At 29.7% G+C, this 22,827-nt stretch overlaps 1 protein-coding gene across 1 annotated transcript in view; it reads left to right on the top strand.

The window, feature by feature from the left end:
• The first annotated feature begins 8,900 nt into the window (after nucleotides 1-8,900).
• LOC129969582 (diuretic hormone receptor-like) overlaps nucleotides 8,901-22,827 on the top strand; it is a 365,366-nt gene continuing 351,439 nt past the window's right edge. The window contains exon 1 of the mRNA XM_056084217.1: nucleotides 8,901-9,018. The gene's annotated coding sequence lies outside the window, so the exon portion shown is untranslated. The remainder of the gene's footprint in view (nucleotides 9,019-22,827) is intronic.

Here is a 22,827-nt window from a genome sequence, read left to right as displayed (position 1 = left end):
AATTTTCAGAATTATTAAATATTTTTAACTTGATTACTTTGACTGCAAAATAATAATAAATAAATTATGGTAACTTTTCCTTATCGAAACAGACGATAAATTAGTTCTTTTTCAGTACAAATCGTTTGCCATAAGGCATAGAAAAAGAATCTAAAATATCTACTTAGCATTAATCGATTTTGGAAAATCCATTCCGATGATTTATTTATTCGATTTGATTTTCCATTATACGTTGGTAAATGAATTTGTAGTTTCATAATGCTTTCTCCAGTAATAAAAAAAACTGTATTAAACATCAGATTTCATTTTGGTAGCTACAATATATTTTTACGGTATGTATGTTATTCAACGATCTTGAAATATAAAAATAAAGTCCATTATCATATTTATGATCTTCTTTATGATAGAATAATAGCAGAATCGTTTTTTAACGAGGAAAAAAAATGTTCACATTTTTTTACATAGTACATTTCAAAAAAGATCAGTAATTTCATTTTTTTATTCGAAAATTTCTATCGTGATCTTTTTTCTTTAAAAAAAGTAAGTTTTTTTGGGAAACTATTCATTTTAAATTTAAATGTAATTTGTTTTGTAAAGTTAATTTAATACTGAAACAGACCAGTCTTACATTATTCGTTAAGATGATCTATTTAGGAATAATTCATTTTTTGATATAAATAAGTAAACGCAGGTTATAAGAATTTGGCATTGCAAGAATTTCATGAAAAACTAACTGGATTGGTACTCTAAAAACTTTCTCACATATTGTCTAATAAACTTGTCAAGGCAGAGAACACTTTGCACGGCATTGGTGTTCAATAATACGAAATATTAATTTTAAGCAGAAATTCAGCATTTTTACTGAACCTATCGAGTTATCCTTGGCGAGTTATTTGGCGATTAAACCCTGGCAAACGCTAATAGTATCCAAAAATAGAATTTGCACCTTAGATGCGCTTTTCACAACCGATTGAAAGAAGAAAAAAAACCCTAGACAGAGAAATACACTTATAGCCACAAAATCCTTTCTTTACCAAATTTGATACATTTAAGTCATTGCATTTTTGAATTATCGCGTTTATATGTTTCTGAAAGTACAGACCGACAGACTTATTCAATTTGGATCAACATTTGATAGGTTTCTACTTTAGAGATGTTAAATCTTTGCACCAAATCTTATCTATCTAGCTCCCTTCGTTTTCTAGTTATCGTGTTAATTTATATTCGAATAACCAGACAGCCAGGCTTCCTCTGAACTGATTTTACTCAAAATTTGATAGAAATCTACAAATGTGGTGAAAAGACTGTATACCAAATTTCATTTGTTTAGCTCAAAGCGCTTTTGAGTTATCTTTGTCACAGATGGTCATGTGTTTTCGAACTCAGAAATTTCAAAAATGGGTTTTTCGAACTCAGGAAGGTCTAGAACGTGCGAGATTCGTCAAAATCGCGAGTTCGAATTTTTTGACAATTTCTATACTTAGTCTATGCTATGTACACGAGAGAATAAAATTTATTTTGAAATCAGAAACAAAAGTTGAAAAGCTTAGATTGTGTAAAATCCCGTGTTAACTTGATAGTAAAACAGTGATATTGTGTGGTTTACAGTGTTGAGACCAAATTCTCGTTATTTGTTAGCGATGGCACCAAATTATGCAAAGAGAAGAATAGGAGAAGAGTTACACACTGATTGCGCTGCATCAATTAGGGCTATGATCTGGGGATGCATGACAGGAAAGGCATGAGTAGATTTAGTTTAGTTTAGTTATATTAACGTTCCGTTGTAAAGCAACACTAGGGCTATTTTGGGAAGGACCACGTCATTTTGAACCGCGGTCAGATGACGAGGACGACACCTGAGCTGGCACCCCCCTCCAAACCACACCACACCAGCGGGAGGACGTTTGGCATGACGGATTTAACGTGTAACAGACCTCCTTACACGACTGTTCTTCGGTGGAATCGGGTCTCGAACCTGAAACCTTACGGCTCACAAGCCGAGACCTTACCACCATGCCACCGCGGCAAAGGCATGAGTCGAATATGTGTGATTGATAAGAATATAAATGTCCAAATATATGTTAATGAAATACTCTTTTGGAAACTGTCAGTTTCTGTATATGATCTTTTTCCAGCTGATAAATCTTAATATATATAAATTACGTGTCACGTTGTTTGTCCGCGATGGACTGCTAAACTACTTAACCGATTTTAATCAAATTTGCACACCGTGTGCAGTTTCATCTAACTTAAAAGATAGGATAGCCCTTTTTTTGAATTTTTAATTAGAATTTTAATTATTAATTAAAAACTAACTTTCCCGCCAAAAAAATCTTCCATTTTTCCCACCGCCAAATGAGTACGGCTTCAGTTTTTTTTTTCCCAATAGTCATAAGGCTAGGCTTAAGATTTTTCGGTTGATTATTTGAAACGATTCTATTTATTTTCTTAATGTTTGATGCATTTAAAATTAAACGTCGTTAATTAATCGATCTTTCAGATTCATTCTGAAGTACTTTTGAATTAAAATAAAACAGAATAAAGGAAATTAAAAATTTCTAATCTGCATAGCGTTACCCCAACTGGCGTAGAAAAACTCACGCATTTGCGTTACCGTAACTGGCGTTGAAAATTCACGCATGCGCATTGCGTTCTGATTGTTGACATGACAACCATTATCAACGGATGATTTAAATTATTTTTAGATTAGTTGCATGCTTTTGTAATTAAAGTGTATTTATGTTAGTTATATATTTTTTGTATATGCTTATAGTTTTAAGTCCATCGTTTTTTTTAAGTAGTTTTTTTTTAACCTGTTTTCAACCGATTATTTTAAACGATTCGTTTTATTTTCTTAGTATTTGATGCATTTAAAATTAAACATTGTTAATGAATCGATCTGGCCATAATGAATCTGAGAATATTTTGTTGACAAATTCTTGAAATATTACGTAAATTAGGAAAGATATTCTTTAGTGTCCATAAAATTTAAACGCTCAGTGACTGTTTTCAGTAATCATATTACAAAAAAATACTTTGTTTCAGTAAAAAATATTATTATATTAATTGCAGATTAATAATTTCCACTTTAATTTATAGTATATATTCTACGGGTGCTATCAGAAAATTAGAGAGATACATATTAAGTTATGACTGAAGGGGTTTATAATATTATGAGAGAATTATATGACTATCAAAATTTGAAGTTTTAAAATATTTTGATGAAGAAGCTATTAAAATAGGAATTGCATAAAATATTTAATTATTAAAATTTAAACGAACATTAAGATTGGCGAACCGGCTGGTCGCCAAAGGCGGCTAGTAATTCAATTTCAAGAGGTTTCAGCTCTTGTCCTGTAGTCATTGTATGTAAAAACTAATTTCAAAATATTCTTATTTCACGAATCGAAAGGTCAAGGATTACCTCAGATTATAACTAGACTGAAAAATCTATGGAATAGATTAAAGAAATTTGTTACAAAGAAGCAACCCAGTCATATAACCCAATTAATTGAGACAATAATTCAATTATGGTATCGCATAATAAAAGAGTTGAAACAGTTGGTGAACTCCATGGACTAGCGTTATAAAACGTAATTGATGTTAAAGGTTATTCAACTAAATACTAGCTGCCACGAACGAAAATTTCCGTATATGTCATTACTTCTATCTGTTTAATCGTCAATAAAATTCGAACTCCAGATTTTGAACGAATTTTCTCGTTTCAGACTTCCCAGAATTCGAAAAACACATTTTTGATATTATGCTCGTTTGTATGCTTGTCAGCACAATAATTCAAAAAAAAGTTTTGATCTAGATTGATTTTGCAGAAAATATTATGGCCAAATTTGTAGAAAGAAATACATTTACATAAAGCCTGCCTTGAACCGTCTGATCAGAACTAGTCTCATTGCATTAAAACACTTACAAAGCTACTGATGTAGTAAAGCTTTATGCTTTGCTACTGATTATTAACATCAAATGTTTCCTCTTTAGTCCAGAGCATGGGTAGATCACGATAAGGTGGCGGCTAACTAATTCCTCCCGATATCAAGTAATCTTGATACTTTTACAACCAGCTTGTTCCTTTGATGTCAAGTCCTCTTGATACTTCTACAACCAACTTATTCCAGTGATGTCTTTCTATGTTATCTTTATCTTAAATGGAAACTTTTTATTGTCAACGATATCGAACAGCGACAAAGGCACTTAAATGACAAAAAAAAGCTTGTAATTCACATTTACAGTTTTCTGTGGAAGATTGCAAAAGTGCATCATAGCATTGGACATTTATTTCGAAGGGAATACGAAAAAATGAAACATGCGTTCTGTATATATTAATTCGTTCGTAACAAAAGAAGTGTTTGATATTTTTTGAACATAGTAATAAATGTATATGTATACGCAGTCAAACACAAAGATACAAAGCACGACTGATTATTACTATCGAAATCGTCCGGTGAGTGTGTGATATGTTCAGTTCAGCATGCTCAGTAGTGGAATGATGCTTTATTACATAAAAAAAATGAAATACTGGAAGGTAAATATACCCAGCCGGTACAAAATGACAGAATCTGCACATTAGCCACATATATGCAAACAGCAAATCATTAATTAAACAACACAGCACAGCTCTGTGCACCTGCTAGCAATATGATAACACACCGAAAAGAGAATTCACTTCACGTGCGAGCACATTATTTTTTATAGTCTTCCAACAGAACCTGGAATTTTGTAGAAGTATCCCCTATTCTGGGTTTGTAATTGAGATATCGCAATAATTCTTCTATTTTCGAAAATCTTAATTGTTTTCGCCAAATTTTCGTCAAAATTTGAAGTTCGACATGCACTCACCATCCATTAAGAATAAAAAGAATAAAGGAAGGCCATCACATTTTTCATATAATAACAAGCAACAGTATTTCTAATTACTAAATATCCACGCAACAAAGAAATTTGAGAAAGAAACTATAGTTCTCTGTTCGTAAAACTCCCAAGCCAAGCAGTAAAAACAAATGCTCGCATATTTTTCAACTTTGCGCTCTGCGTGAACTCAGGCTTACACATGACTTACCTTCACTAACAAGCATACATATTCAGAGATTGCCATCTCACACCACATCCTTATTGAAATTCATGACACGCTAGGTGAGAAATCCTGTTCAAATAGAAGCATTTGTTCTCTAGATTATGTCAGGGAAATTTCTCTTCCTGTATTAGATTGTAAGATATGATATGACAGTATTTTCTGATTGAATCTCGTGCAATGATGTTTCGAAATCCGTAAATTTTGCAAATTTTAAGGTTTTAGAAAATACACTCTGTCTAAAGATAAAGCTGAACATAGTTTAAATAAAATATGTGTAATATTTTTAATTTATGTTAACGAAAATTTTTCAAACTTCCAAATATTTATTAATAATTAAAATGTAGGTCTAATTTAGATAAATAAAAAGATTTTAAGTTTATAAATATGTAAGTAATTAAAAATGAAAATGATTAAAATATGTAAATAACTAAAAAGGAAAAAAAAAGTATTGGCTATATATATATATATATATATATATATATATATATATATATATATATATATATATATATATATATATATATATATATATATATATATATATATATATATATATATAGCAGACGATTTTAAAGTTGCGAATATATACAAATATTAAAATGAATGAGGATAATTACTTATATATAAATTAGGCGATTTTAAATTTGAGAATATATGTAGAAAACGCTTGTATGAGTAGATAAATAGAAAAAAGTTTATAGATGTGTAAGTAATTAAAAGTTGCAGTAATTAAAATATGTAAATAGCTTAAAAAGAATAAAGAGCATTGGCTGTATGTATAGCAGACGATTTTAAATTTGCGGATATATGAAAATGAATGAAGGAAATATGCAAATCAGGCGATATTAAATTTGAGAATATATGTATAGTTAAAATGTAGGAAAAATATTATTTATATGTATAACAGACTATTTTAAATTTGTAAATAATGCAAGTAATTAAAATTTATGAAGATTATTATTTATATGTATAGCAGACGATTTTAAATTTCTAAATATGCAAGTAATAATTAAAAATGACAAAGAAAATTGCCTATAACAGACGATTTTAAATTTGTAATTAGGTACAAATAATTAAAACATATGAAGAATGTTTGCTATATGTATATTAAACGATTTTAAATTAGCAACAGTTTAAATAATTAAAATGAATAACGAATATTAGTAACGTGAAAAGCAGACGATATCTACTTTAAGAATTATCCAAGTATTTAAAATACATGAAAAGTGTTATTTATATGTATAGCAGACTATAAATCTTATAAATGGAAGTGGTTTTAGAATACATTATCGCTACAAATACCTTAGTTTTTTTTTTCTTTTGCTCCAGTTGCTTTTTGCAATTATCTTGGAACATACCAAGTCCAGATTTTTATGCTCTTCCTGAATTTTTCTTTCTCCTTTTTTCGAAAATTGAACAAAAAAAAAAAAAATGAAAAAGGAAGATATTCATTAATGTAGATTTTGTTCATAAAAAATTGTGAAAAAAAAAACACCAGGAAAGGCAAAACGAAGTGGACTTTTAAAATAATTGAATGCAATAAGCGTATTCATTAAAATAAAGAGAATAAACATGAGGATATGAATGCACGAAAATAAATTCTATTTTTGTCTTCCTCCAATTTTGATAATGCTTGATTATGAGAATTTCAACATTCTCTTTCAGTTAATGTTTAGCATTTTTTATGGAAAAAATCATATAATTAATTGTTGAAGATCTTTTGTCGCTGAAAAGTATTTTTGGGTTTCGATTATTTTCATTTCTTTTTATTCAATTTTAATAGTTTTAATTTTGATTAACTTAACCATTTATAGAACAGAATATATATGGAAGCTCAGAATTTTATTCATCAGTGTTTGTTAATTAGATAATGTTTGCGCCATTGCTATGGGTCTAGGGATTTTTTATTTGTATCAGAAATAACGCTGGATTAATTTAATTTATCTTGAAAAATTTTGATTAATTTAATCTTTTCAGTTTGAAGAAGCAAGCTTCTTCAAATACCTGGCAGCAATTCTTGTGGATTAATTTTATGTTTTCTTAAGAAATTGTCAAATTAAGGAGAAAAAACCCCTATCAGGAATGAGATCTCAACGAAAGTTTCTCCTAAACTTTCCAGTAAAAGTTTTAAATGCATCTTTTAATAAATATATATCACCCTAATATGTATTTTGAACCTCTTTTCCCAACCAACTGAAACCAGAATTTGATAAAGAACTGCAGCTGTAATTAGAAGATCAAATTCCGAATTCGATAGATTTAAGTCAAGGCGTTTATGAGTTGTGTTTATATTTGTATCAAAGTACGGACTGACTCATTCCTTTACCGATTTTTGTTTAAAATTTTTTGAAAAAGAAAAATCTATATTTTAGATATTAAACCTATGTACCAATTTTTTTACTTAGCTCTTTTAGACAGACTTTTTCAGAACAAGATTGACTTCAGAATTTGATAGAATTTTCCAAATTTGGTGTTAAGATCGTTACACAGCAAATTTCATCTATTCAGCACAAAATGATTTTGAGATATGCTCACAGAAAGACGCAATGTCAAAAATGTGTTTTTCGAGCTCAGGGAGATCTGAAACTTGGAGATTCGACAAAATTTCGAGTTCGAATATTTTAACGATTACAATACTTTCTCTATTGTTCGTATACGAGGTAGTAAAAAATTTATTAATTGGATGCTTAGTAAACGATTCGCGAAAAATGCCACCAAGGTTAATAAATTCAATTAATCTAAAAGGAATTCCAGCATGCTTATTTTGGTTTCACTTTGACTCTTTTGCCTCAGTGGCGGGTCGGAGTAGCCATTTATGGTTATTCGGACACTTAGCCATTCACTTTTTCTATTAATAAATTTCATTCGAAATTTAATAGAAATCTATAAATTTGGTATAAAGATAACATACCAAATTTCATCTGTTTTGATCAAAGCGTTTTCGTGTTCACATTTAGAAAGCGGGAATTCCAAAAATGTGTTTTTAGATTCAGAGAATTCACCAACAATTTCAAGATCGAAGTTTTTGATTATTACGATATTTTCTGTTTGCATATTTTGCATAAGAGGAAGTAAAAAGAGCATTTTGGCGAATCATAGCAGCGTTTGAAATTAAAAAAGATATCTTTATAAGGATGTGACTGAAAAGAATTTGCAAAAAAGAAATTCAATGTCAAGAATACTATTTGCGATAATTCATTTTCTACTAAGACATTTATTTGTATGTTGAAAATGACTCGGAATTTATGAATTTCGTAGACAATAAGATGCCACTTGTTGAAAAATTTAATAGTGGACAAACATTTAAATATCTTTGCAGAATAAGGTAAAGAAATACTATGGAGAGTGTAAAAATTTACTATTTTCTGAACATATGTTTTTTTAATTTTATTTTTCAGCTTCTATTAACTTTTTACTTGCAGATATGCCCTAGCGTTTTGGAATGAATGAATCTATTTCAAAATATTAAATCTCAAACAATGAAAATTAATTAAATACGAAAGAATAAAAAAATAATTAGTTAAATTTAATATATTGAAAGAAAATGTTATAAAGAAAATAAGGCAGCTGAATTCTGAAGTTTACTTTACTTTAGATCTTTTAAAGAAAGGATATCATTTTTTACAAGGAAAATAATTTCTAAAAACTATCTTTCTTAAAGAGAGAAAATATCAATTGTTAATATGATAAACTTTTTTGTACTTTTGTACTAAACGAAGAATTGCAATTAACTGAATTGATAGTCCAGCTGATGGCTAACAGATGGCGTTGGAGCTAATCCCTGCCGTGCGAAGAATTGTTTTGAGATGTTCAGTTACGTTTTGAGAGTTGTTGAGTTCGCGCGCTTCCGAAGTTTTCCATATTGGCGGAGAACTTTGATGCTCGAATTCCAAACTTTTTTGCAGCCATTGAAAAATCTTCTGATTAAGGTAAGTGAAAAAAAAAATTGATAATGTTCTCTTCTTATTGTAATTTTTAAAAAATTATTTAATTGTTTTTAATGTGAGAGATAAAATTCAATCTTTTATCCTTTTTCTTATAAACTAAAGATTTTAAAGCTTTGAGAACCAAAGCGAGGAAACAAAAATTTTAACTGTGTTTTTGTTTACATTTTTCTATATTTATTAGTATAGAAAGAAGTTGAGAAAAAGATCCCCGCTTGTTGAATATCATTTTATAAATCAAATATAGTTATAATTCTCCTGAATTAAGTTTAATTTTCTTTTATTTCCTAATTATGGGACCTCAATTTTTTTCCTGTTGAAGTATAGTAAAAAGAGAAAACTTCTTAAAGCAATTTTTGTATAAACTCTGCTGAAAATTATGCCTATTTTATACGAGTAAGAGGTTATATTTCAATATTTTACTTTTTTAAATTCTGAAATATTCGATCACTTTTATTATCTTTAGTGTTAAAATAGAAAAATTTTGTTTTTTGATTTAAGTAAATATTCTTGAAAATCGTATTATTAATTAAAAGTTCGAATTTGTGAGTGTATTCTATAAACTGAAAGCTGATATACAATATACTTTGCTTGTATATCGTATCTGAATCATATCTTCATTGCTAGTATATCGTATCATATTTAAAATGTTTTTAACAGCTCAAAAAACAACGAAATATTCAGTATGATGAAAACAACAACAATTTCCATTTAACATAGTTTTCTATAAAAAATTCAGTGCTTAACCCTTCAGCTGCTTATTCCGCGATTTCCGCTGGTTGGCAATCAGTCCACATTCTATTGCATTCCGCGTTTTTCGCAGTTTAGACAGATTATTTTTACGATTACTGATTTTTATTATATCATATTATCGTGTAAAATATAGTATCGGTTCATTTCGTTTGAAAAATATTTGAGCTTATTTGCAAACATCGCATCTAAATAGTGATTTTAAAAAATTACGCTGTCAGAGGGTTAAAAATAGCAATAATTCAGAATTCATTTAATTAGAATTACATCGAATTCTTAATTTCGCCAAGTGAGTACACATATCTTACCACTCGTTTTCAATTTTACCGTCTATTATATACTTACTAGATCCCAAACTGTTTATTATACCCACAATAGTCAGCTATTAACCCTTTTCACTCGGAAAAGTAATTCGATGCATATATTTATTCACTTAAGACAAGGACTTGTTCATTGCTCCATATATATATATATATATATATATATATATATAATAATTGTTTAAAATTATATTTTCCGAATTATTTTCCGCATCATCTTACCGTTTTATAGGTATTTTTAACAATTAAAATTAAAAAATAAGCAAATAAAACGTCAAAATGATGCACTGTCTTGAATGGTGAAAGTAACCATCCGAGTGCCAAGGGTTAACCTGGTAAACCTGCTTCGATACCTGGTTTAAATCCGTAATGAAGAAATTATTTAGATATAAATTAAAAGTGGTATAAGTATTATATAGAGTTCACCGCTATGCTTTGAAAATGTAATTTTTTATTTATTAAAAATTTACGAGTTAATTATTTGTCAAGAAATATTTAAATATATCTTATGTTCACGCTATTGGATGATTTAAAACAATTATATTGATTACAATTGTGCTTAACTTTCTTATAAATAGAAGTAAAGTAAAAAATAAACAAAAAAAAATCCTTGTAAAGGAGAAAAAAAAATTTATCACAATATTAGAGGAATATTAAACATGATGACATATGACCAAGAGAAGAAATGCTATGTAATTATTATGGAAGCGCATACATTTTAAATCTACTTTCTGTTCTATTTAAATGTGTACTTCCTATTATTGTTTACTAGGAAATTATAGGCATTTGTAATTAACGAAATAATTTGATTTACGTACTATTTATAGGCAAATTTTGTAGAAAATCTTTTCAGTCATTTGCATTTCTATAAAGTAAAAAAAAAAACTATTACGAAATTTCATTTATATAGACAAACGCAACGTCATAATATTCAGCGAATTTTACATTGATCAGGAAAAGCGATCATAACTCAAGTTAATCGCAAGTTTTCAACGCATCATTGTAGCGTTGTCACCAAAAATGTAACTGATTTAAATCTCAAATAGGAAAAATACAGTGTAATTTTCTTTTTCACCCTCCAAATTACTGACGAGCACACGGCTATAATCAAAATCAGATTAACATCTTTAAATAGAGGAAATTAATATAATAGAGGGAAAGTGCTTGTATATTGTATTTTTGGCCGTTTCTTATATATATTCTTATTGAAAAAAGGAGGAAAAACAGTTTTATGATTGAATTTTTTCTTTTGATACATTTGGTGATAAACCTGGCTGGTCTCCCTAAAACTTTCTCGCATATACTCTCTTAAAGATGTTATCCCATAGAATCCTTGCATAGCATTGGTGTAAATAATTTACGAAATATTAACCTTTGGCATAAATTTAGTATTTTTACTGAATCTATCGTGTCATCCTTTGCGATTAATCCCTGGCATATGGTTAAAAGTATCAGAAAATTTAATATCTGTTTTAGATGCAATCTTTTCAACATATTGAAACAAAAATTTGATACAAAATTGCACTTGTAGTCACAATCTCATACCAAATTTGAAATATTTAAATCATTACGTTTTTGAGTTATGTTTTATGCTTCTGAAAGTACATATCTATAGAGAGTTGACCCATCTTTGGTTTTGGCTCAAAATTTGATAGATATCTATCTACATTATGGATGTTAAATCTATTTACCAAATTTTATTTGTCTAGATTTCTTTGTTCTGTAACTATCGTGGTAACTTTTATTGGAATAGCCGAACAGACGGGTTTCTTCTTAGAGAATTTTACGCAAAATTTAATAAAAATCTGAAAATTTAGTGTAAATTCTGTATATTAAATTTCAACCGTTTAGCTCAAAGCATTTTTGAGTTATCTTTGTCTCAGAAAGACAGACGGACATTTTCCAAAAATGTTTTTTTAAACTCAGAGAAGTCTAAAACGTGGATTCGTCAAAATCTCAAATTCGAATTTTTTGACAATTACTATACATTATCTGTACCATGTATACGAGAAAGTACATTGTGTTTTAATAGCCTGTGGTAATTTATTTTAATATCGATAATTAATATATTTAATAAAAGTAAATGTGATGCAACCAAAACCAGAATGGTGTGGATTCAATAAAATATATTCCAAAAATCGAATTAAATGAAGCACAAAAAAGTAAAAAAATATTTAAAAAATTAAAGTGTAAAGAAAAGATTTTGTGGCAGAAATAATTTGCTATTTCTTCTGTGGATTCATTCATCTATGTTGGTTTTACTTGGACGATCTTTTTCTAATTAAATTTTATGTTCAGATACTGACTTCAAAAGAAGCCAAGAAATTACAATAAATAAATATTTAAAATTTAACTATTTATGGATAGAAAAACCACTCGCATCACTTACTTCAAATTCAGTACATTTTTTCATCCGGATTGAAGAGTCAAAGTTAAACCGCGATCTCTGAACATTTTATTCTGAGAAAATGTTTATTTGGATGAAGGTTCAAGTTCATATTTTTAAGGGTAATACGATATTTTAAGTCATTTTACAATAAGTAACGCATGTTATTTATTTTCAATGTAACCAGCAGTAAATTTCCGACTAGGCAGCTTTCGAACGCTGCTAGGCTGAGAGGAGATGCAGGCGAGTTGATTAAAAAAATACTATTCGCTTTGTTTGAAAAATACATAAATTTATAACACATACATATTCTATAAATTATAAAATATTGGGACTAAAATCTGTGTTTACACTGATTTATTGAAATCTTTATTAAGTAAATTAAAGTATATTTAATTACGAATAGATATATTGGAATAATTCATTTAATTAGCAATGTTATTTTCCTTTTGACAGTTCCTAAAGAATAATAATTTTTTGATGATATATTTGATTGAAGTTTATTATATTTTATTTAACCTGTCATAGAATTAAATCTTTTTATTTATATGTAAGAAAATTATTTAATGATTTATTAATTTTTTTAAAAGTTTCAGTTCTTTATTCATTCTTGCATGATGTACATACTAAGCTAATAAAAAATGTATTTTCACACATATATTTTTGTATATAGACGTGAAATAAAAAGGAAATGTTTTTCCGAAGTTGTTAAAATAAAAAAAGGAAATTAAAATAAATCATTAGCATGTCGATTATGTTAAAGAGATATTTGAAATTAAATCGACCACTTATTAAAAGAAGAGCCTCATAACGTGCATGCTTAAGATCACAGAAGATCTAAATCAGCGCATGGATATGACAATAAATATAAAAAATATAAATGTTACAAAAGAAATAAAAAATGCTCATTTTCAAATAGCTATGAAAATATAAACTTGCAATTAATGCATTTATTATATTTAAAGGAAATTTAAAATAATTTTTGCTTCATAAGTCACAAATTTAAAAAAAATGAAGTCAAACGTTTGTTATTTTCTTGAAATATATTGAGTAATCAGAATTTTACGAGTTTGTAAAGACTTCATTGAAATTAAATGTGGGAAATAAGAAAATATAAGTCAAAATACATAAATTTGATGATTTTCAACCCTAAATATGAACTTTTGCAAATACAGCTCTGCAAATTTTGATGTATTTATCGTATTTGCATTGTTTGAATCGAACTTTTGGACCTGTAAGCTGCAGCAGCTGTAGGTCGATAAAAATAGATCAACAGGCGGTATACTGAGCTCTGAAATTTTTGATTTTCCTGTAAAATAATTAAAACTATTATTTGCGATAGTTGGATTAGAATTGGATATACATTAAAGTGTGGTTCGATTGAATTAACCTTCCGTTCAGAACACATCTGGTTACCTATTACACGCAACACTTATCAAAATTGGTTTTATTTATTTAAAAAACGCATAGTACAGAAAAATCTCCAGTTAAGAATTGTTGACGTAAAACGGACATCAAACAAAGAATAAAAGCAAAGTGTAGTAAATCTTAAAACATCAAAAATTATTTGGAATTTTAAAGTTGTTCATAGTTAACCTTAAAAAAAATAATTTTTAAATTTTTTTTTTAAAAACACAGAAGAAAACGTTTAAAATATCTCGTTCCTCAGAAGATTAACTAAAAATTTATAACATTTATAAATTAAAAATGTATTAGTCCCTATTTAAATAAAACATACAATAATAAGCGTCTCTAAATGTTGTAGATGATACAATGAAATGAATGTATCGTGGTATATCACCACAAATAATCATATTTATAACTTATGTTAAGTAAAAATGAGCTCGTCAAAGAAATTTATCGTCTCCATTTCAAACTAGAATTGTTTAATCTATACTTATAATAAAGCTCAATGTGTGTGTGTGTGTGTGTGTGTGTTGGCGCTCTACAGGCCAGACCGTTTGACCTACAGCTACCAAATTTGGTACATGTATACCTTGGAGGTTGGGAATGTGCACCTGGTGTTCCTTTTTTCGAATTTTTAATTAGAATTTTAATTGTTAATTAAAAACTAACTTTCCCGCCAAAAAAAATCTTCCATTTTCCCCAACGCCAACTTTTCCGCCAAAAAAATCTTCCATTTTCCCCACCGCCAAATGAGAAAGGCTTCAGTATTTTTTTCTCCCAACAGTAATGAGGCTAGGGTTAAAATTTTTCGGCGGACTATTTCAATCGATTCTGTTTATTTTCTTAATGTTTGATGCATTTAAAACTAAACATTGTTAATGAATCGATCTTTCAGATTCATTCTGAAGTACTTTTGAATTAAAATAACACAGAATAAAGGAAATTAAAAATTTCTAATCCGCTTAGCGTTACCCCAACTGGCGTAGAAAAAATCACGTATTTGCGTTACGTAACTGGCGAAGAAAATCCACGCATGCGCATTCTGTTCTGATGGTTGCCATGACAACAGTTATCAATGGATGATTTAAATTATTTTTGGGTTAGTTGCATGCTTTTGTAAGTAAATTTTATTTATGTTAGTTATATATTTTTTGTATATGCTTATAGTTTTAAGTTCATCGTTTTTTAAGTAATTTTTTTAAAACCTGTTTTCAACCGTTTATTTTAAACGATTCGTTTCATTTTCTTAGTGTTTGATGCATTTAAATTTAAACATTGTTAATGAATCGATCTGCTCATAATGAATCTAAGAAAATTTTGTTGACAAACTTTTGAGATATTACATAAATTAAAAAAGATATTCTTTAGTGCCCATAAAGTTAAACGCTGAGTGACTATTTTCAGTAATCAGATTATAAAAAAAATGCGTTGTTTCAGTAAAAAATATTATTATATTAATTTAAGATAAATTCTTTCCACTTTAATTTAAAGCATAAATTCTACGGGTGCTAAGAGAAAATGAGAGGGATACATATTACGTTATGACTGAAAGCCTTTATAATATTATGAATGAATTATATGACAATCAAAATTTGAAGTTTTAAAATATTTTGATGAAGAAGCTATTAAAGTAGAAATTGCATAAAATATTTAATTATTAAAATTTTAACGAGCATTAAGATTGGCGAACCGGTTGGTCGCCAAAGGCGGCTAGTATTTTATATAGATAAAATGAATACATATTATGCAAATAAAAATACGCTCATAAAAAAAAGAATATCAATTATATTACATCGAACTAGATTAAATAATTTCAAATCGTCAGCAATTAAATGATAACAAAGAATTTTTCAATACAACCAAAGTTATGAAATAGTATTATGAAATGACGAATAATATCGATTCTTAATAAATAATAACTGTTATTCTTAAACAACAGTGATTTGTTTTCACTGACATCAAAGCAATACTGCTTAAATAACAGACTGGCATACTTTTGAAAACGATTTATATAGTGATTATTTATTTGAACATTTTATAAACTTGTTAGCTGGCTATGACGAAATTGATCTTTGTGAAGCAAGTTAAACAAAAATTAATTCATTTATTAATAGATTAAGCAAAAATTATTGAGAATCATTGTTTTTATAATTTGCTTATTGAGCTAACAAAAGTTATAGACTTAGCTCTCGTATCGATCGATATACTAGATACAGACTTAAACCAGCGGGAGTAGTCTCACCGAAACTTTCTCGCATACTCTTTAATAAAAATGTAACCCCAGTGAAAGTATTGAATGGCACTGACAAAATATTAACTTAAGGCATGAATTTAACATTTTCACTGAATTTGTAGTGGGATCCTTGGCGAGTGTTTTTTTTATGGCACTTGCCATGGACAAGCCCGCTGTTACGAAGACAGCGATTTTAAGCCGGTAGGGAGCGCCTCTTGTTTTTATAGTAGCGCCAACTAGGGCCAAGAGTACGACTTTGCTACTCACGCATCACTCATTCGCTTGCACAACCCCTTTTTACAGGAGGGCACATGCACACATCTCACAGATAGAACAACGGAAGAACAACCACGCCCAAACCGGGACTCGAACCCAGGACGCTCAGATCACGGGGAAGACTCCGGCTTGGCGAGTGTTTTGGAGATTAATCCCTGGCCTGAGGCCAAAATCGAATTTGGTTTTCAGACGCTTACATTTCAACCGATTAAAACAAAAATTTGACGTAAGAATACATTTAAAGTCACAAAATCACGTACGGATATCACGTATATTTAAGTCATTGGTTTTTTGAATTATCGCGTTGAGATGTTTCTGAAAGCACAGACTGACAGGAGGTCAACTCCCTCTTGGAATTTCGCTCAAAATTTGGTGGCGGTCGGTACTAAAGATGTTACATCTGTGTACCGAATTTCATCAATATAGCTCTTCATTTTGTAGTTAACTCATAGCTAACTCATATTCGAACAGGCGGAAATACTTCCTATGAATGGAATTTGCAGAATTGAATAGAAATCTTCAAATTTGGTTTTAAATCTGTTCACCAAATTTCCTCCGTCTAGATGAAAGTGTGTTTGATTTATCTTTGATACAGGCAGACATTTTCCAAAAATGTGTTTTTCGAGCTCAGAAGGTTCCAAAACGTGGTGATTCGTCAGAATCTCGCATTCGAATTTTTGGACGATTACTATACTTTCTCCATACTTCGGATAAGAGAAAGTAAAACTGTTCCATTTCAATGCATCCTTCATAACAGTAGAAAATTTATTTACAGATTTATTTACAAAATAATTCGAAATAGAAAATATGTTATATTACCCTAATTCAATAAATTTTATTGCGTTTTTGCAAGACGTTTTAACAGCTGAATGACGCCTTTTAAAAAAAAATTAGATGGAAGATGTACCTTTGTTTAACTTTATATTTTTGTCTGAACGAAACCATCGAATTCTGTATCTGTTTCGAAAATTATTCATTAGTTTTAGATAGCAAGTGTGTCTCAGCGTCCAAGTTCTTTAAGTTAATTAAATTTCTTCTCAAATGATTAAAAATCATGATCGTTTCTTGAAGTATTAGTTGCATCCTAAATGATAAACAGCGGATGCGGTTTCCCTGAAAATTTCACGCATGCTCACCAATAAAGATCTCCTCCCACCGTATAAAAAATGCGGACTTTGAATAAGGCTGCGAACACCTTGAATAGCATTGATGAACGATAATTATGAAATATAGAATTTTGGCTTGAATCTATCATTTTTGCTGAATATATAGCGGCAATATGTATTTTGGATGCCTTTTTGCCGGCCGGTTGACATAACATAACGCCATCCTGTGCCCCCGGTGCCTATAACACTAAATTATCTAACCAGTTGGATGAGCACAAGATGGAAGGGGAAAAAAAAAGAAAGAAAGAAGATAAAAAGAAAGAGACGACAGACCATCCAGGGTTCTCGAGAGAGAATCACATTGGTGTCAAATCCTACATGACTATATTCAATTTTTTGGTGATGTAATAACTGGATAGAGGGGAAAAGAATACTTAAACAAATGGTGACTTTGAGTTGAACTTACAGGGAAATGAGATTACTAACTGAAAAATTGATAAATTACATTGAGAATATCTGTATGACATATATTAGCATATAAGTAATCACTAAAGAGTCAGAAATCTGTGGCGTCCGTCTGAATCCTGTGGTTTTGATTTCCTTCTCGAGAACTGCACTTTCGAGGGACTTTTGAAGTTATAATTTCGGCTGATTTTGACATGTGGCATTTTGGTTTCAGCTAATGTGTAGTCTTGAATAGGTCTTGGTATTTGTGAATATGGCTTACTATGGAGTGGATCTTGCTACGTGAAAGGGTATTCGATGCAACTCTCCTGTACCATTCTTCTTCGAGACTTGTTTCTGGCTTTCTCATGTGCCATGACAGAGTCAGTAGGCATTCGGTGGCATAGTGAATTGCGGCCGGTTGACAGCAAAATTAGACATGAAATTACTGTTCTAATCATCGGATAACACAATGAACGCATTTCATTTATTTAAGACTTTTTGTTTATGAGCTATTACGTTTAAATGCACTCGAAAGTACAGACCTACAGGCGGTCAACCATTTGATTCAAAATCTAATAAATATATACATTTCAGTTGCTAAACCTGGGCATCAAATTTTATCTATCTAGTTATAATTTCACTTCACAATTATCTATCTAATATAATTTCGTTCACTTGTACTCGAATAGCCAGACAAACGGACCTCTATGAAAGGAATTTGTCCAAAATTTGACAGAAATCTGCAAATTTGGTCGTAATTCCATATACCTAATTTCAGATATTAAGTTCAAAGAGTTTTTAAATTATAGTGTCACAGACAGACGGAATTGATTGACGGACATATAATGTGTTTTTGCGGACTCAAGGAGGTCTGAAACGCTAAGATACGTCAGAATACCGAGTTCAATTTTTTTTTTTTTTTGACAATTACAATACTTCTTCTATATTTCATTTACGAGAAAGTTAAAACAGTAGTTCAATGAATTTGAATTACAAATAAACAGAAAATATTTCAAGAAATGGGGGAAAAAACAAACCTACGAGCGAGGAAGATCTCCCCGAAACTTTCTCGTATAATCACCATTATAAAAGTATCCCCCCCCTTCTTCCTCCGTATAAAAGTGGGGATCTAAGTAAATCCACAAACGCCACCAGTACCCGATTTTTTACAACCCCGCACGAAAAAGTTTCCGGCAAAGTAGTGTAGAAAAGTTTGTTTAGTTATATTAACGTCCCATTTTTTAAAGCTACACTACAGCTATTTTGGGACGGACCTCTTAATTTTGAACCGCATTCAGATGACGAGGACGATACATGAGCCGTCACCCCCTCTCAACACCACACCAACGGGAGGATGTTTACCCCGGACGGATTTAACGTGCACCAGACCCGCTTACACGACGATTCTTACCACCAGACTACCGCGGCCCTAGTGTAGAAAAGAAAACCGATAAATATTGTTTTTATTGATTGAAATTAAGTCTGGCGAAAATCAAAAATAAAATTAAAGATACATCACAATTTTAGAGACAAGATCACATGCGAAATTTAATTGATTTAAATCGTTGCGATTTTTTGTCATTGAATTCACATGCCGGAATTATAGACCAAACCACTGTTTATTCATTGGCAGATTTGGATCAAAATTTAACAAAATTCAACCCATTAGATGTTAATTCTGTGCATCAAGTTAAATCCACTTGGCTCTTCACATTATGTAGTTATCGGTTAGCTCTTCACTTATATTCGTACAGCTAGATAGATGGATTTCTTTTAAACTTTATTAGATATCTTCAAATTTGGTGTGAAGATAAAATACAAAATTTTATCCATGTAGCTGAAAGCGTATTTGAGTTAACATGTTAACAGACGAACTGACAAAATTACAAAAATGTTCTTTTCAAACTGAAGGAAGTCTGAAATATGGAAATTTGTCAAAATCTCGAGGCTTAATGGCTTAATTTCTTCATGATAACACTACTTTATTTTTATATATTTCGTATGCAAGGAAATACAGGTATTATTTGAGCTAAATTGAATTAAACTACCTGAAGAATCATGAAACAGTAAGAACCAAGAAAATTCAGAAAAAGTTTTAAAAAAAGTTTTATCTTAGAATTATATATATATATATATATATATATATATATATATATATATATATATATATATATATATATATATATATATATATATATATATATATTATTAAAGTGCTCAATTCAGCCAAACATCTTGCAACCGCTATAGAAATGCTTTTGCTGATCCGTAGCTTGTGCGCAAGAACTGCATAATTTTAAAGGAAATGAACGTAATCAAGAAGATGAACAACATCATGTGATTGATAGCTGATTTCGATCATTATCCTTGATGTAGATTTACATAATGACTCTCAGTTGAAAGAATGTCTCGTTATCCGCGTAGGCATCAACATCAAATAACCATTTTCCTGGAAATTTCGATCCATTTAGTGCAAAACGCACTGACATGACTCATCCACTTTGATGGCATAATCTATTGCTCTGAATTCCATCTACCTGAGCTGTGGATTTTAATGCGACATTTTGTATAATGTTCATTAATTTCTACAATTAAAATGTTTAAATTCGACATAAAAACTATAGATCTCAGTAAAAAAAAAAAAAATTATCTATTTCAGTCTTAAATTCTGTTTGCAGATTTAATCTGTTGACACTCGTGTCAAATTTTTTTTTTCTAGAACTATTAATTTTTTAGAATTCCGATGTTTTTTTTAGTTATTGTTTAATTACTTTTATTATTTAAAGACTTTTCATTTGACCACTAGTATTATCTGCTTATATTTTATGCAGATAAACATATGGAATAGTGACAGAAAATTCTATGACCATTTTACTACAAAAACCGTTTGGTTGTTGACCTGTGTTGGCAACATATTATCATTACAAGCGTATCTAATTTCAAATGTTCTAATATAAATTTTCCATACTTGAGAATACAACATGTTCATGCTAAGCTAAAGACAGTGATATTTTCGAAATTTTTATTAATTTATTACTTTTTTATTAATATATTACCTTATTTTATTTACTTATTAATGAAAATGTTCCACTTCCTTTCCCCTCTAAATAAAAAAATGTGAACCTACGGCTAGGCCATGAATATCGAAAGTTCTCAATTCCCCACATGAGCGTTTTGCACTTCTTAGTTCAGTGAAGAATATGGAATATTCATTTTGAATTCCATTTTTTCTCTAGATAAAAGTTTACACACTTATAACTATAATTTTTTTTTAATAATTTGACATATAATTTTAATTTCACCCTAAATTTCATTTGTACAAGTCTTTGTGTTTACATGCCTGGAAATATACTAACTGAGACTGTCAACGTGACGATAGATTTGATTCAGAATTTGAAATATATATACATTTTAGATTCTAAAACTGTGTACCAAATTTTATTTATCTTGCTCGGCGCGTTTTGCAGTAATGTTAACTTGCACTCGGGCAGGCAGACTTCCTATAAATTCACGTCGTTAAACATTTGATAGAAACCTACAAATTTTGTGCAAAAACCACATTTCAAATTCCATCCATCTAGCTTAAATGGTTCTGGAATTATTGCACTTACAAATAGACATAATTCTCAAAAACGTGTTTGTCTGAATTAGAGAGGTATGAAACATGGACATTCATCAAAATTTCATGTTTACAGTGTTTTCTCTTTGTATACTTCATACCCGAAAAAACAAGAGTTGTTACAAATTTTATTTTGCTGATTGTACTTAGTGCTAAAATAGCACTCCTAATGGTTATTATTATAAATCATAAATTAAAAACCAGAAAGTAAAATAAAGTTTTAATGATTTGAGCTTTAATGAATTTTTAATAATATAAATAAGTGTATTAAAAGTACTTCCTTTTATGCACTCATAAAAGAGTTTCATAAAAAAAACTGTTTTAATTAAATTGGAGTTATGTCTGCTTTCCCATCGTATCCACGAACACAATAATCTAAAGGCGCAATGATCAAATTTGCATTCTACTCCAAATTTAAAGAACGGTTTAAAATTTTGGAGCAAATTGATAATATGCTTAATCTATAATATGAAAATCAATAATATGTGTTTATAGTCTATTCTTGGGAATCTAAACACGATAACTAAAAAAATAAATAAATAGCAAGCAAAGTTAAGGAAATTTAGTATGTGGTCTCGATATCAAAACTGTAGAACCGGATTGTCTATTGGACCCAGCTAATAAACGAGAAAAGATTCTAATTTTATGTTCGATTCTCTTAAATGAGCAACGTAGCTATTCAGAAAACGCAACCTACTACTGAAAAATGTAATAAAAAGGATAAAAATATCCACGCTAGTTTTCAATGAAATCAAATTACTAAGATATTATGTTAATTAATATTAACCTCTCTGCTTTTATTCACCATTTCAGAGAGACTAAGTTTAATTTTATAGCTTTAGATGTTGAACAGAATGTAAGCAGGTCTCATACTCAGGATTTAGCCACTAAGACCACTGAGGTAATAGCTGAGTTCCAGGACAAGCATTGGCACACATGTCTGATCCACAGCCATTATCTCTCCAATATCCCTCCTTCTTTGCCTTGGAACTTTATCCCCCCTTCTCTCTTGATGGACCTTGCTACCAGTAGATGAATCCCATTATAAAGAGGAAAAAGGACATAAAAATAAACTATAAAATATGATAAAATGTAATTCTTCCGATTACAAATCTCTGCTATTAAAAAAGAGCAATGTATGTCTGCTGATGAAATACAGCATAGATTGTTAGACCTACAGCTAACAAATGTATCACGGATATATTTTGAAAGGAAAAAATATGCAGCATGGAGCAATTTCTTTTGGAATT

The sequence above is a fragment of the Argiope bruennichi genome, chromosome 5 (genome assembly GCF_947563725.1).
Source record: "Argiope bruennichi chromosome 5, qqArgBrue1.1, whole genome shotgun sequence".
NCBI classification, from domain to species: Eukaryota; Metazoa; Arthropoda; class Arachnida; order Araneae; family Araneidae; genus Argiope; species Argiope bruennichi.
Note: the sequence above shows the minus strand (reverse complement) of the source record. Positions and strands in the feature narration are given on the sequence as shown.